We start from the raw sequence: 12,726 nt of genomic DNA, 5'->3' as shown, positions 1-12,726 counted from the left end.
ATTTTGAACCCAGACCTCCTTGATTTAAAAAATCTCCTAAACCTTTCCACTCTGAATCAATCACTCACATTTTCAAGGCTAATCAATAACAGTTCTGCTACCTAATAACTATGTGGCCTTGGGGAAATTATTTAACTACTCTTTGACCTTGTTTCTTAATCTGAAAAGTGAAGGCAATCATATCTTCATCATAGGATCATTGTGAAGATTAAATCAATTAATATTTGTAAGGTATTTAAAAACCTACATAGCCATCATTTTTATATGTTAGTTGTGGTTATAGAAGAAAACAATTGAGATGACAATGAAACTATGCTCTCTTTCTTAAAAACTCAAAACAAATAGCCAAACTTAGTATCTCAGTATGACTTTGTGTGCTCCAGCAGTAGGATCGATTATATATGTGTATATATTCTTTGTTCCACCATACTCTTCTGTCAGTTTAATCTAAATAAAACTTCAGAGAACTAGGACATTAGTTTACTCAAAATTGAATTCACATGTAATTTTGTAAAACATCAATTGGGAAAACTCTTTTGTGTCGATCTTTAAACTTCTCTGAGTTCCTAAAATAAAATTTGTATTTGATCTAAGAGGACAGGATGGCATCTTTGGCAACTGGGTTTTGGAAAACTTAAAAAAAAAACAGGACTAAAAGAGCCAACAGAATATTGAAGAAGAAGAACAAAACTAAAGGACTGATACTACAGGACTTCAGTACTTCCTATAAACTACAGTAATCAATATATTGTGCTATTGGTGAAAGAATAGACAAATAGAAGAATGGAACAGAATAGAAATACCAGAAATATACCCAGATAAATAAAGCCAAATGATCTTTGACAAAGGAACAAAAGCAAACAATGGAGTAAAGTTAGTCTTTCCAACAGATGGTACTGGAACAACTAGACATCCACAGGCAAAGATGAATCTAGACATAGACCTTAAATCCTTCACACAAATTAACTCAAAATGTATCACAAGCATATAAAATGCAAAACTGTAAAACTCCTAGAAGATAACACTGGAGAAAATCTAGATGACCTTGGATTTGGTGATGACCTTTCAACTAAAACACCAAAGTCATGATCCATGAAAAGAAAGAATTGATAAGCTAGATATCATTAAAATTAAAAATTCCCCTCTAAGAAGGATAATGTCAAGAGAATAAGAGGACAAGTCACAAAACTAGGGGGAAATATTTGCAAAAGACATATCTAATAAAGAAATGTTACCTGAAATACATGAAGAACTCCTAAAACTCAACAATAAGAAAACAAAAAAAACTGATTAAAAATGGGCCTAAGATTTTGGCAGATACCTCATCAGAGAAGATGTACAGATGGCAAATAAGCATTTGAAAAGATGTACCACATAAAAGTCATCAGAGAAATGCAAATTAAAAGGGACAGTGAGATATCACTACATATTTATCAGAATGGCCAAAATCCGGAACACTAACACCAGGTGCTGGCAAAGGTCTGGAGGCACTGGAACTCTCATCGATTGCTGGTAGGATCAAATGCAAAATGGTGGATCCACTTTGGAAGACAATTGATGGTTTTACAAAACTAAACATTCTCTTATCATATGATCCAGCAATTGTGCTTCTTGGTATTTACCCAGAGGAATTGAAAGCTTTTGTCCGCATAAAAACCTGCACACAGATCTTATACCAATCTTACTCATAATTGCCAAAAATAAGAAGCAACCAAGACATCCTTCAGTAGATTAATGGGTAAATAAACTGTGGTACAGTCAGACAATGGAATATCATTCAGTTCTAAAAAGAAATGAGCTATCAAGCCACAAAAAGACTTGGAGGAAACTTAGATGCATATTATTAAGTGAAAGAAGCCAGTCTGAAAAGGCTGCATACTGTACGATTCCATCTGTATGACATTTTGGAAAAGTTCAAACTATGGAGACAGAAAAAAAAGAAAAACAGTGGTTGCCAGGATTAAGGGTGGGGAAATGAGAGATGAATAGACAGAGCAAAGGAGTTTTAGGGCAGTGAATATACTCTGTATGATACCATGTCATACTTTCGTCCAAACTCAAAGAATGTATAATACCGAGTGAACCCTAAGGTACACTGTGGTCTTTGGGTAATTTTGATGTGTCAGTGTAGATTCATCAACTGTAACAAATGTGCGACTCTGGTGGGGGATGTTGATGATGGGGAGGCTGTGCGTGTGGGGCGGGGAGGAAGATATGGGAATTCTCTGTACCTTCCCTTCAGTTTTGCTGTGAACCTAAAACTACTCTTAAAAAATAATCTTTTATAACAAAATAAGTAAAGAATTTGCATATAATTGCCCTCATATGAAGAATCAGGATTACTAAAATATAAGAAAAAGTTCCTCATATTTCCCATTTGTATGGAAGGTGGAGATGTTATCACTGCCTTGACTCACTTGCTCCCTATGGTAGCTGGACTCCATGGAGCCTGAGCGGAGGGGGCCTGAGTTTTCTTGTCTAAAATACATGTTGATAGGTGTGAACTGGGATCAGAGATCCAACAGGTCAACAAAGAAATAACAAGGAAAGGACGAAGTCACAAAAACAGGGTTCTTTCCTAGAAATTCAAATCTAGATTGAAGTAAAAGTTATTGAAGGCTGTGGTGTGTCTGAGTATTGGCAGTAGCACTCACTTGCCTCAGCACAGGCTTTAAATAGCCCTTGGAGTGGGGCGCCTGGGTGACTCAGTCCTTAAGCATCTGCCTTCGGCCCAGGGCCTGATCCCAGGGTCCTGGGATCGAGCCCCACATCGCGTGGAGCCCGGCATCGAGCCCCACATCGAGCCCCCTGCTCCGCTGGGAGCCTGCTTCCTCCTCTCCCACTCCCCCTGCTTATGTTCCCTCTCTCACTGGCTGTGTCTCTGTCAAATAAATAAATAAAATCTTAAAAAACAATAGCCTTTGAAGTTTGTGACAACTTTATGCTCTGGGAAGTATGTGTTTGTAGATTATTCAGCCTGAGTTTAAAGGTTTGCAGCAGGGATTGCATAAGATATTGTGAAAATTGTATTGAAAATGATCTTAAATATTTTATTTTATTTTATTTTATTTTATTTTATTTTATTTTATTTTATTTTATTTTATTTTATTTTATTTTATTTTATTTTATTTTATTTTATTTTATTTTATTTTATTTTATTTTATTTTATTTTATTTTATTTTATTTTATTTTATTTTATTTTATTTTATTTTATTTTATTTTATTTTATTTTATTTTATTTTATTTTATTTTATTTTATTTTATTTTATTTTATTTTATTTTATTTTATTTTATTTTATTTTATTTTATTTTATTTTATTTTATTTTATTTTATTTTATTTTATTTTATTTTATTTTATTTTATTTTATTTTATTTTATTTTATTTTATTTTATTTTATTTTATTTTATTTTATTTTATTTTATTTTATTTTATTTTATTTTATTTTATTTTATTTTATTTTATTTTATTTTATTTTATTTTATTTTATTTTATTTTATTTTATTTTATTTTATTTTATTTTATTTTATTTTATTTTATTTTATTTTATTTTATTTTATTTTATTTTATTTTATTTTATTTTATTTTATTTTATTTTATTTTATTTTATTTTATTTTATTTTATTTTATTTTATTTTATTTTATTTTATTTTATTTTATTTTATTTTATTTTATTTTATTTTATTTTATTTTATTTTATTCTGATTTCAGTTCAAGTGTAGAAATCTTCATAGTTATAAAGGTCCGTAGTGAAACCTCTCCATCACTGCTCATAACTGATTAATCTGTCATACACACACATAACCTCCCATCTCATTCATCCATCAACAAGTCCCCAGTTATCCACTGTCACTTTTATAAATACACATGCATACACATATGCACTCACACTCATGCACTGACAATCCCAGACAAAAGTTCTTATTGTTTTAAATGACTTTTACTTCTCAGAACGATGAAGATCATGCATCAGGTAGCCTGGCAGGTGTTCTCATGCTCAGATTTGGCTATTTTTATTATTGATCTCCTTCTGTAAGAAACAGATCTCAGAGAATTAGACATTTTAAATCTAAAAGATTAAACTAAATTCATTTAGAAGTTCCACTATATCCTCTATGTTGCTATGACTTTTGTCTCTTGCTGCCTTGAAGCTGAGCATAGAAGAGCAAATAGCAGCCTCTCTCCAGTTCATACAGACTAGGAAAATGATCACACAAACAGGTACTGATTTTTGCTTTGTTGAAAAGAAAATATTTCCATTCTAGTGCACAAAATGAGTAAAAACAATGTAAGACTCTTTAAGGACTATACTGATTTCTTCTGTATTTCTGAAACAAAGAAATAACTAAGATAAATTTACACAACCCCAGGCCTGAAGAAACTGGGTCCTGTGTACTAAGATCAAAACTACTCTCCACATTGCAAAAACCAGATGCCGAAAAACCATCAGTAATTCACTCCACATTACTCAAAGGATAAAATCCCAAATCCTTAGTTAGGGAACCCAATCAATCATTACACCTCACTCACCTTACACCCCTCCCTGCCCAACATCATCCGTTTGCCATATTCTACTTTACCATCCAGCAAAACTAAGCTTTCTTGATCACATACCAAGGAGTATTCTTTCTGCCCAGATCACTGTCCACCCTCACCATAGACGTTCACTTGATTAATTCCAGTATGTTCTTCAGGCCTAATGTATACCTTCCAGGTGAAGTCTTTCTTTAGTCCTCAAAATAAGTGGCTCCCGTTTTTGTGTTCTCATGATGTCCAAAGCACGTTTGTTTCACACTATTTTATAGTTATATATTTAGTGTTTCTCAGATGTTTCGTGTGCATAAGAATGAAAAGGGGGTCTTGTGAAAATGCAAATTCTGAGTCAGGGTGATGCCAATGCTGCAGTCCCCAAAGCACACACCGAGTAGTAAGGACATAGAGTCTGTGTGCCTCTCTGGACATGAGGACAGGATCCTCAGAGCCTGACACACAACAGGCCCTGAATTCACAGCCACTGAATGAATTTCAAAAGCGATAGAATCTTGACAATATAACATTTTCATTTTAAAATACAAGCAGTGCTTACAAATAACCATTTGAGAAGAACTTTGTTAACTTCCTTCCCTCCTTCTGTATCTTGGTATTTCCATCTGTTCTTTCTGTATCTTTGCCTCAAAGTTCACTGGTATCTGGAATTTCTACCCAATCCCTTCCTTTTCCTCTATTCCTTTTACACCCTGGAGGCATTTTCAATGATAGCACTTCTGAAAATAAAAAGCAAAGGAAGCCAGGGAAAAGAGATGAAGAAAAATGAACCTCTGTTCTTTTCTTCAGATATCAGTTGAGTTACTTTCTTGTTTCTCCAAATCTAACCTCCTTGGACCCGATCAGACTATGTATCAAAGAATCCCGAACACATCCCTAGACTCCATTTTAGTGTTGTAATGCTCAAAACTGTTGTCTTTATGTTCCTCAGGAATGGAAATGAACCTTATATCAGTCATTTATTTACACAAAGACTTATCTTTTAACATCTAAGTGAAGATTCGACTGTGTTTTAAGCCGTATCTTTAAATGCATACTGACCTAGGGCCTGGGGGAGAGACTCATGTAGTCATTTTATTCCAAATATTTATAGTTGGGTATATTGTGAACATGGAATAGTGAAAATACCACAAACTCCCTGCAGTCCCCTTACCACCCATATGCCCAGCCCTTGTCTCAAATATGAAAAATAAGCAATGTTAGAGAACAGTCACTGTAGCAAAGGAGGAAAGTGATGAGAACATTTTATGAAATAAAAATCCTCCTACCAGCTGGACAGCCTTTGAGGAGTACAGGCACTGCTCTTCCCCATTAGGGGTAGATATGTTTCCAAGCAGACAAAAACAATCAAGGAAAACATTGTCCTGGGGAGAATATGTATACTCAGAAACCTCAGACACCTGTCGTTTTAAGAAACCATAGATTGACTTTTCTACTAGGATATACAAATCTTTGTTAGGCTTCAAGTGTGTTTAATGTTCAAAGGAACAATATATGGAAGAAGGTTAATTAGTCTGGATTTCTATATAAAATTTATGGTATGACTTACAGAGTGCTCTGTCCCTCTTACATTATATGTGTGTGTGTGTGTGTGTGTGTGTGTATATATATATGTACCTATATATGTATTATATAGGTGTGTATATATATACACATACACATATATATGATGTAGTCTGTATCTACATGATAAGTAAAATGTGTGTTTGTATATATATCTAATTCACACCTTCCATGTTTGCATTTCATGTATATATGTATGTGTATATGTATATACTCTGTATTTTCATTTCCTGGCAGCTAAGGTTTGAAAGAGATCAGAAGAGAAACTCTTGGTAAATGTGTAGATTTGTTCACTAACAAGATATTAGACATATAAATTTCATACTAAAAATGCCATCCCCAAATATAAAGAAAATAGAACAATTATACTAGGGTGTGAATTCTAGCAAATTAAAAGAAATATCTGCATGATCTATGTTTCTAATTATCTGACAGAGTGCTGTTACTAACTATTCTGGAAGCCACAAACACAGCAGTAGCACTTAATTATGATGCAGTCTTAAAATATAATACGATGCACTTTTTCTGTGGCCTTCAAGATCACATTGGCAGCAGAGCCTACCATAATGAACTGTCCTGAAGCCTTGAGATGCTGTTTTCAGCAATTTTGCATTTGAGTATTCAGATTTTACAGTGTGTGAAGTCTGACTTGAATGCGCTTCACCACAGTAACTTCAAAATTCACATTTTCCTTTTCTCAATTTAAGGCCATGTTAATAAAAAAGCATATAGAATATTGCAAATAAATAGCTATAGTGAGCTGAGAACTAGATAGAACTGCAAGATTCTTCAAGTTATGCTAATGATTATTTTGTCCAGTAGATTTAATTTTGCTGCAGCGCACACATAAGAAAAGGTACTTCACATTCCTCATGGTTCTCAGTAGTGAACATACCAGCCCATAATAATCAGCACACAACTATTGAGTTATCTACTTGCAATCAAGAAAATATCATTCCTGGTCTTTTGATATTTTGTTTCACATCATGTAAGCATATGTCTAAAGCATTAATAAAATTATAAATTACATATTTGATGATTAAATAGGAGAAAATCTCTTAAACGCTCTCTCATTTTCGGCAGTTTTCTTCCTTTTGCTAATGTTATACCCCTTTTGCTACTCTTATCTTAATTAGAAAGAATTGTTGGGGCACCTGGGTAGCTCAGTCAGTTAAGTGCCCGACTTTTGATTTCAGCTCAGGTCATGATCTCAGGGTGGATTCTGCTTGAGATTCTCTCCCCCTCTCCCTCTGCCCCCACCCTGCCCTGCACTCTCTCTCCCTCTCTAAAAAAACAAAAAGGTTAGCAAGGGGTTTGGTGGATAAGGAAAAGAGAGGAAAAGTTAAGTCTTCCTAATAAGGACCATTAGGCTCAATACTAACTACCACAATAAGTCATCACTTGTGGGAATTAGATGGAGTCCCCCTAAATGGGCATGTGCTATTGTTTTAAGGTTTAAAGTATTTTACTTCCAATTTTAATTCACCAATATCTTGTGTCACTCTTTAAAAATTACAGTTTTTTTACCCCTCAGGTTAGATAGATAGATAGATAGATAGATAGATAGCACTTAACTGCTCTTTTTGGAGTCACTCTGTTGTGTTGCATTAATTTTAGCTGTAGGATAACAATAAAAAGTAATTTTAGTAAACCACAAGGTAACTTAGGGGCCTTATAAATGAAAGCACTTTCCAGAATGTTTATTGACGAAGACAGCCTTAATGTTCCCTCAGCTTGGCTAACTTCAGACAGATTTCTTCATCACTATAGGTCCCTCATCTCCGTGTTCTTAGAGCGTTAACTTTAGAAAACTTGAAATTGTCAATTCGTTCCTTCCCCTTTGAGGTATAAATCATCTCCAAGTCTCTTGCCAGTTTTAAGTCTCAGAGGTGTCTTTCTCTAAGACTTGGGACCTTCCGTTTGATATGTAGTCATCAAGGAAGCTAAGGCACCCTCTCTGTAGTCTCTATGGGGAAGTAGGAGTCTAACTTTGATAAGTGCGTCAATTAGCAAACACACATAGCCTAATTACATCGACCAATCCCTTCCCCCAGTGTCCAATCCCTTCCTCCAGTACTTTTCTACTAGCTCATCTCAGTGCTTAAAATCTCTCTCACCTTTTGTTTTGATGGAGTTGAGTTCTGTCTCTCTCCCTTAATGCAATTGCCTTTCATAAACTCTTCCTTGCCTGTTTAATTCTCTGGTACAGTTTTTCTAGGACATTATTTAGACCTCAAGTTTACAGGAAAGGAATCTGGATCAATGTAAATAGATTTTTTAAAGGATTTTAATAAATATTCTAAGACATAGAAATACCTTATCTATCTGCAATTACTAGGACTTAACTTTTTAAGCCACACTACATTTTTTGCCTACTTTTGTAATTCATGGTAGAAATATTCATAAAATGTAATAAGCCTTCCATTTTTTCTCAAAATAAAAGAAGACTGTTTTTCAAAGTGAAAATAGTTCTCTGTGTGTGTGTGATTAAGCAAAACTGTACACGTAGAATATTTAAACACATAGTTTAAAGCAAAGTGTTTCCCATCCTTTTTAGAAAGATTCAGATTTTTACCACCCCCCACGAGATTTTAAGACCATGAATATATGGTATATCTGTTTATATACTGTGGCTTTTGGTATGCCATAAACCATTATAATAGCCAAGATTTTTTTTGCCACCCAGGAACTAATTTCTGCACTCATGGGGTGATAGTGCCCACTGAAAATGAATGGATTAAAGCACAAAATAAAAATCACCTAAAATCCCACACCACAGAGGTGACTCCTATTTGCATTTAGACGAATATCCTTTCATATATCTTGCTAACAATATTTTTATATGCTTTCTTTTATCCATTCGTGTTCTTTAATAACATAATGTGGACATATTTCCATATTAATATAAATAGACATCATCCTTTTCAAGTATATAGCATAATTTATTTAATTAATTATTCAATTTCCTGTGACATACCTCTTTCTTTTCCTATATTGTATTTTAAATAATGCTGTGATGAATACCATGCTATATCATATTTGCACATTTGATGTGATTTTTTTGTAGAAGATTGCATATGACAATTTTATGTAGAAAAATATAAACACAAGGGTAGCAAAAAAATAGACATGATACCAGGACGTCTAAATCAACCAAACTACTCTAAAAGTGCATAAAGATAACTTATCCTTATAATGTATCCTAGATTTACAACATTCCTTTAATTTGCACGTAATAAATTAGGGGTGCAGAAAACGAGATTAGAATTATATGTAGAATTTGCATTATATATATATATATCATAAGGAAATAGTAGATAAAAGCTTTATATTTAAAGACAGAATATATTATCTTGCTTATATATTAAACTATTGCTCTACCGCTCTTCCTTCCAAAAAAATTACCCCAAATTGTTATTTGAGTGGGGGAACACATCTATCTATAACATCTATTTGTAAAAATTCAGACTTTCTTTCTCTCCATATGTAACCATATGAAAATTACCTATCATGTAAGGTAAATAATTGAATTTCTAATTTTCTAAGCTCACAGTTTTAGGTTTATGAAATGAAAGGGCACAGAGGCCTACAGAGTTTCCACAATCACCACTGTAAAAATACATTAAATTATTACACATGATGATTATATTCTGGGCGATACGTTTAATAAGAAATGAAAAAGAGAAAAAAGAAAAAAAATCCATTTGCCAGTTTTAAACTTAAATATATACTTTTATTTTGTAAAATTAAAATAGCCCTTGGAGAAGATGTAAGCAATGGAATGCTTTTCTTGTGTCGTGTTTACTTACTTTTCACCTTGTTATCTACAAAACACGGAAGTGCCTGACGTGATATCTTTAGAAATAATTTCTCGAAGTGTAATTTCTGGATAAAAAGGCATGTCCATTTAATTTTTCAAATAACATTTCCAAACTGTCTTCCAAAAAGTCTTTACCAATTTATATTCCTTCGTGTTTTGCATGAGGAAACCTATTTACAACCGTAGGTATTACCATTTTTTTTAATCTTGGCAAAACTTAAAAAGACAAAGTGAACCCCCAATATTCTTTTAATTTTATATTAATAACTAATTCATTTGAGTTTTTCAGTGAGAATACTGGCTATTTGTATTTTTTAAGATGTTTTTATTTATTTGTGGGAGAGAGATAGCGAGGAGATGGGCAGAGGGAGAGGGAGAAGGAGAGTAGCAGACTCCCCACTGAGCACGGATCCTGCTGCAGGGCTCAGTCTCAGGACTGTGCGATTGTGACCTGAGTTGAAACCAAGAGTCTGAGGCTCAACCAACCGAGCCACCCAGGCGCCCCGACTGTTTGTATTTTAAAAGAGATTTCCCTGATCTTGTAACGTTCGGCATTTTTTTTCTTTTTTCTCTTTTTCATTCCTTATTAAACATATCGCCCAGAATATAATCATCATGTGTAATAATTTAATGTATTTTTACACTGGTGATTGTGGAAACTCTGTAGGGCTCTGTGCCCTTTCATTTCACAAATGATTTTGCTTCCTTCTATATTTACTCTTACGTATAAACGAAGTTTATGACAGCTGTAGGTACATTAATGTATATGAGCTTATTATTCATATGTGTTATGAAGAGATTTTATACAGAGGTGTTTATAAAAAATGGCATTTAAAGTAATTGCAGATCTTTCATTATCACAGGTAATTTTTTTTATATTTAAGGAGAACTCGAACATTCTAATAGATTTTTTCATACTGAAATTTAGAAACTTCTCAAGTGCCTTCACTTTTTAATCACTTTTTCTCTATAGACTTTGAACTGATATATTTGATTTTTTTTCAATCTTTATCTTTATCTATATTGTATTAATATGCACATTCCTGTGGTTCCAGTTAGGCTCATTTCAATTATTTTTAGGGGCTGGTCATGTGAAGCAATACCTGTTTTCATAGTGGGCACATTTTTTAATGCCAACTATTGCCCATTTCTCCAAATTTATTCATGAGAGTTGTTACTGATACAGCTTAATCCTCTGCTCATGTAAATTCTGTTGTTTTCCCAATATTTTGTATATGATAATCCATATCTGGAAAGAAAAATGAAAGTCAGTAGTTGTGCTTTGGTTTTGATGACTCTATTTTGAGAATTATCTATGTAATTCGATAGTATTTCATTAAACTTTATAGGGAATGGAGTACTGTTGCATGCTACACCATAGATAAACCTTAAAAACATGCTAAGTGAAAGAAGCCAGTCACAAAAGACCAGCTATTGTATGATACCATTTATATGAGATATCCAGAATAGGCAAATCCATGGAGATAGAAAATTTATTAGTGGTTGCCAAGAAATGGTGGGTGGGAGAACATTTGAGAGGTACTCATTATTATTTTAATTTATATGTTAGGTCCATGAATGCATTTGGACTTTTACTCAGAATCACATAACCCAAAATTCACTATTTTAACTAGTTTAAAGTGTATAATGTAGTGGATTTTAGTGTACAGTAGTTCCCCTTTTACCCATGGGGGATACATTCCAGTACCCCCAGTGGATGTGTTAAAGTGTGGATAGTACCAAACCGCATATATATTATTTTTTTCCTGTAAATACATATTTTTGATAAAGTTTAATTTTTAAGTGAGGCACAGTACAAGACTAACAACAATAATAATAGAAAAGAACGATTATATTAACAATATACTGTAATAAAGGAATGTGAATCATCTCAAAATATCTTATTATACTGTACTCACCCTTCATCTTGTGATGATGTGCGATGATGAAATGCCTACAGGTGACTGATGTAAGCACTGAGATGTAGCATTAGGTTACTAGTGACCCTCTGACAATATGTCAGGAAAATCTTCTGCTTCCAGAGTGCACTTAACCAGGGATAACTGAGACCGTGGGTAATGGAGATCCCCAAAAATGAAACCGCAGATAAGCAGTTGGGGTGGGGGGACTTCTGTATTCACAATGTCATGCAACTTAATCATTGTCTAATTCCAGAACATTTCCATTACTCTAAAAATAATCCCCATGCCTCCCAATTCCACCCTACTCCTATTTTCTGTCAACCACTAATCTACTTCCTGCCTGTATGGATTTGCCTATTCAAATAGAATCGTACAAGAGGCGGTTTTTTGTGACTGCCTTCTTTCATTTAGCATGTTTTTAAGATTCATCCTTGTAGCATGTAGCAGTACTCCATTGCTTTTATGGCTAAACAATATTCCACTGCAACAATGTAATATGTATTGTTTATCTCTTCATCATCTGATGTACATTTAGGTTGTTTCTACTATATAGCTATCATGAATAATGTTTCTATGAACATTTGTGTGCAAGTTTTTGTGTGAACGTATTTTGAATTCATATAGGTATACACCTAGTAGTGAAACTGCTGAGTCATAGGTAACTGTTTAACTTTTTGAGGAAGTACCGAACTGTTTTCCACAGTTGTACCACTTTACTTCAAACAGTGCACACCACATGTTTACAGTGTGTGAGGGCTTCAGTTTTTCAACATCCTCCCCAACTTGGTGTTATCTCTTTTTTTAAATTGTAGCCATCCTGGTGAGTGTAAAGTGGTATCACATTCTTATTTTGTGAATATGTTTTTTAATCGCTTGC

At 33.6% G+C, this 12,726-nt stretch overlaps 1 protein-coding gene and 2 non-coding genes across 3 annotated transcripts in view; 1 reads left to right on the top strand and 2 right to left on the bottom strand.

The window, feature by feature from the left end:
• The window catches only part of IL1RAPL1 (interleukin 1 receptor accessory protein like 1), a 723,425-nt gene that overhangs the window by 173,290 nt on the left and 537,409 nt on the right, over positions 1 to 12,726 (top strand). The gene's annotated exons all lie outside the window — the stretch shown is intronic.
• On the bottom strand, positions 3,702 to 3,771 carry LOC121103874. Its single transcript, XR_005836165.1, has one exon. It is a non-coding gene; the product is annotated as a small nucleolar RNA U2-30 (small nucleolar RNA).
• Positions 3,945 to 4,024, bottom strand: LOC121103876. The gene has a single exon (XR_005836166.1). It is a non-coding gene; the product is annotated as a small nucleolar RNA U2-19 (small nucleolar RNA).

The sequence above is a fragment of the Ursus maritimus genome (assembly GCF_017311325.1).
Source record: "Ursus maritimus isolate PB19 chromosome X unlocalized genomic scaffold, ASM1731132v1 scaffold_X1, whole genome shotgun sequence".
In the NCBI taxonomy this organism is placed as follows: domain Eukaryota; kingdom Metazoa; phylum Chordata; class Mammalia; order Carnivora; family Ursidae; genus Ursus; species Ursus maritimus.
Note: the sequence above shows the minus strand (reverse complement) of the source record. Positions and strands in the feature narration are given on the sequence as shown.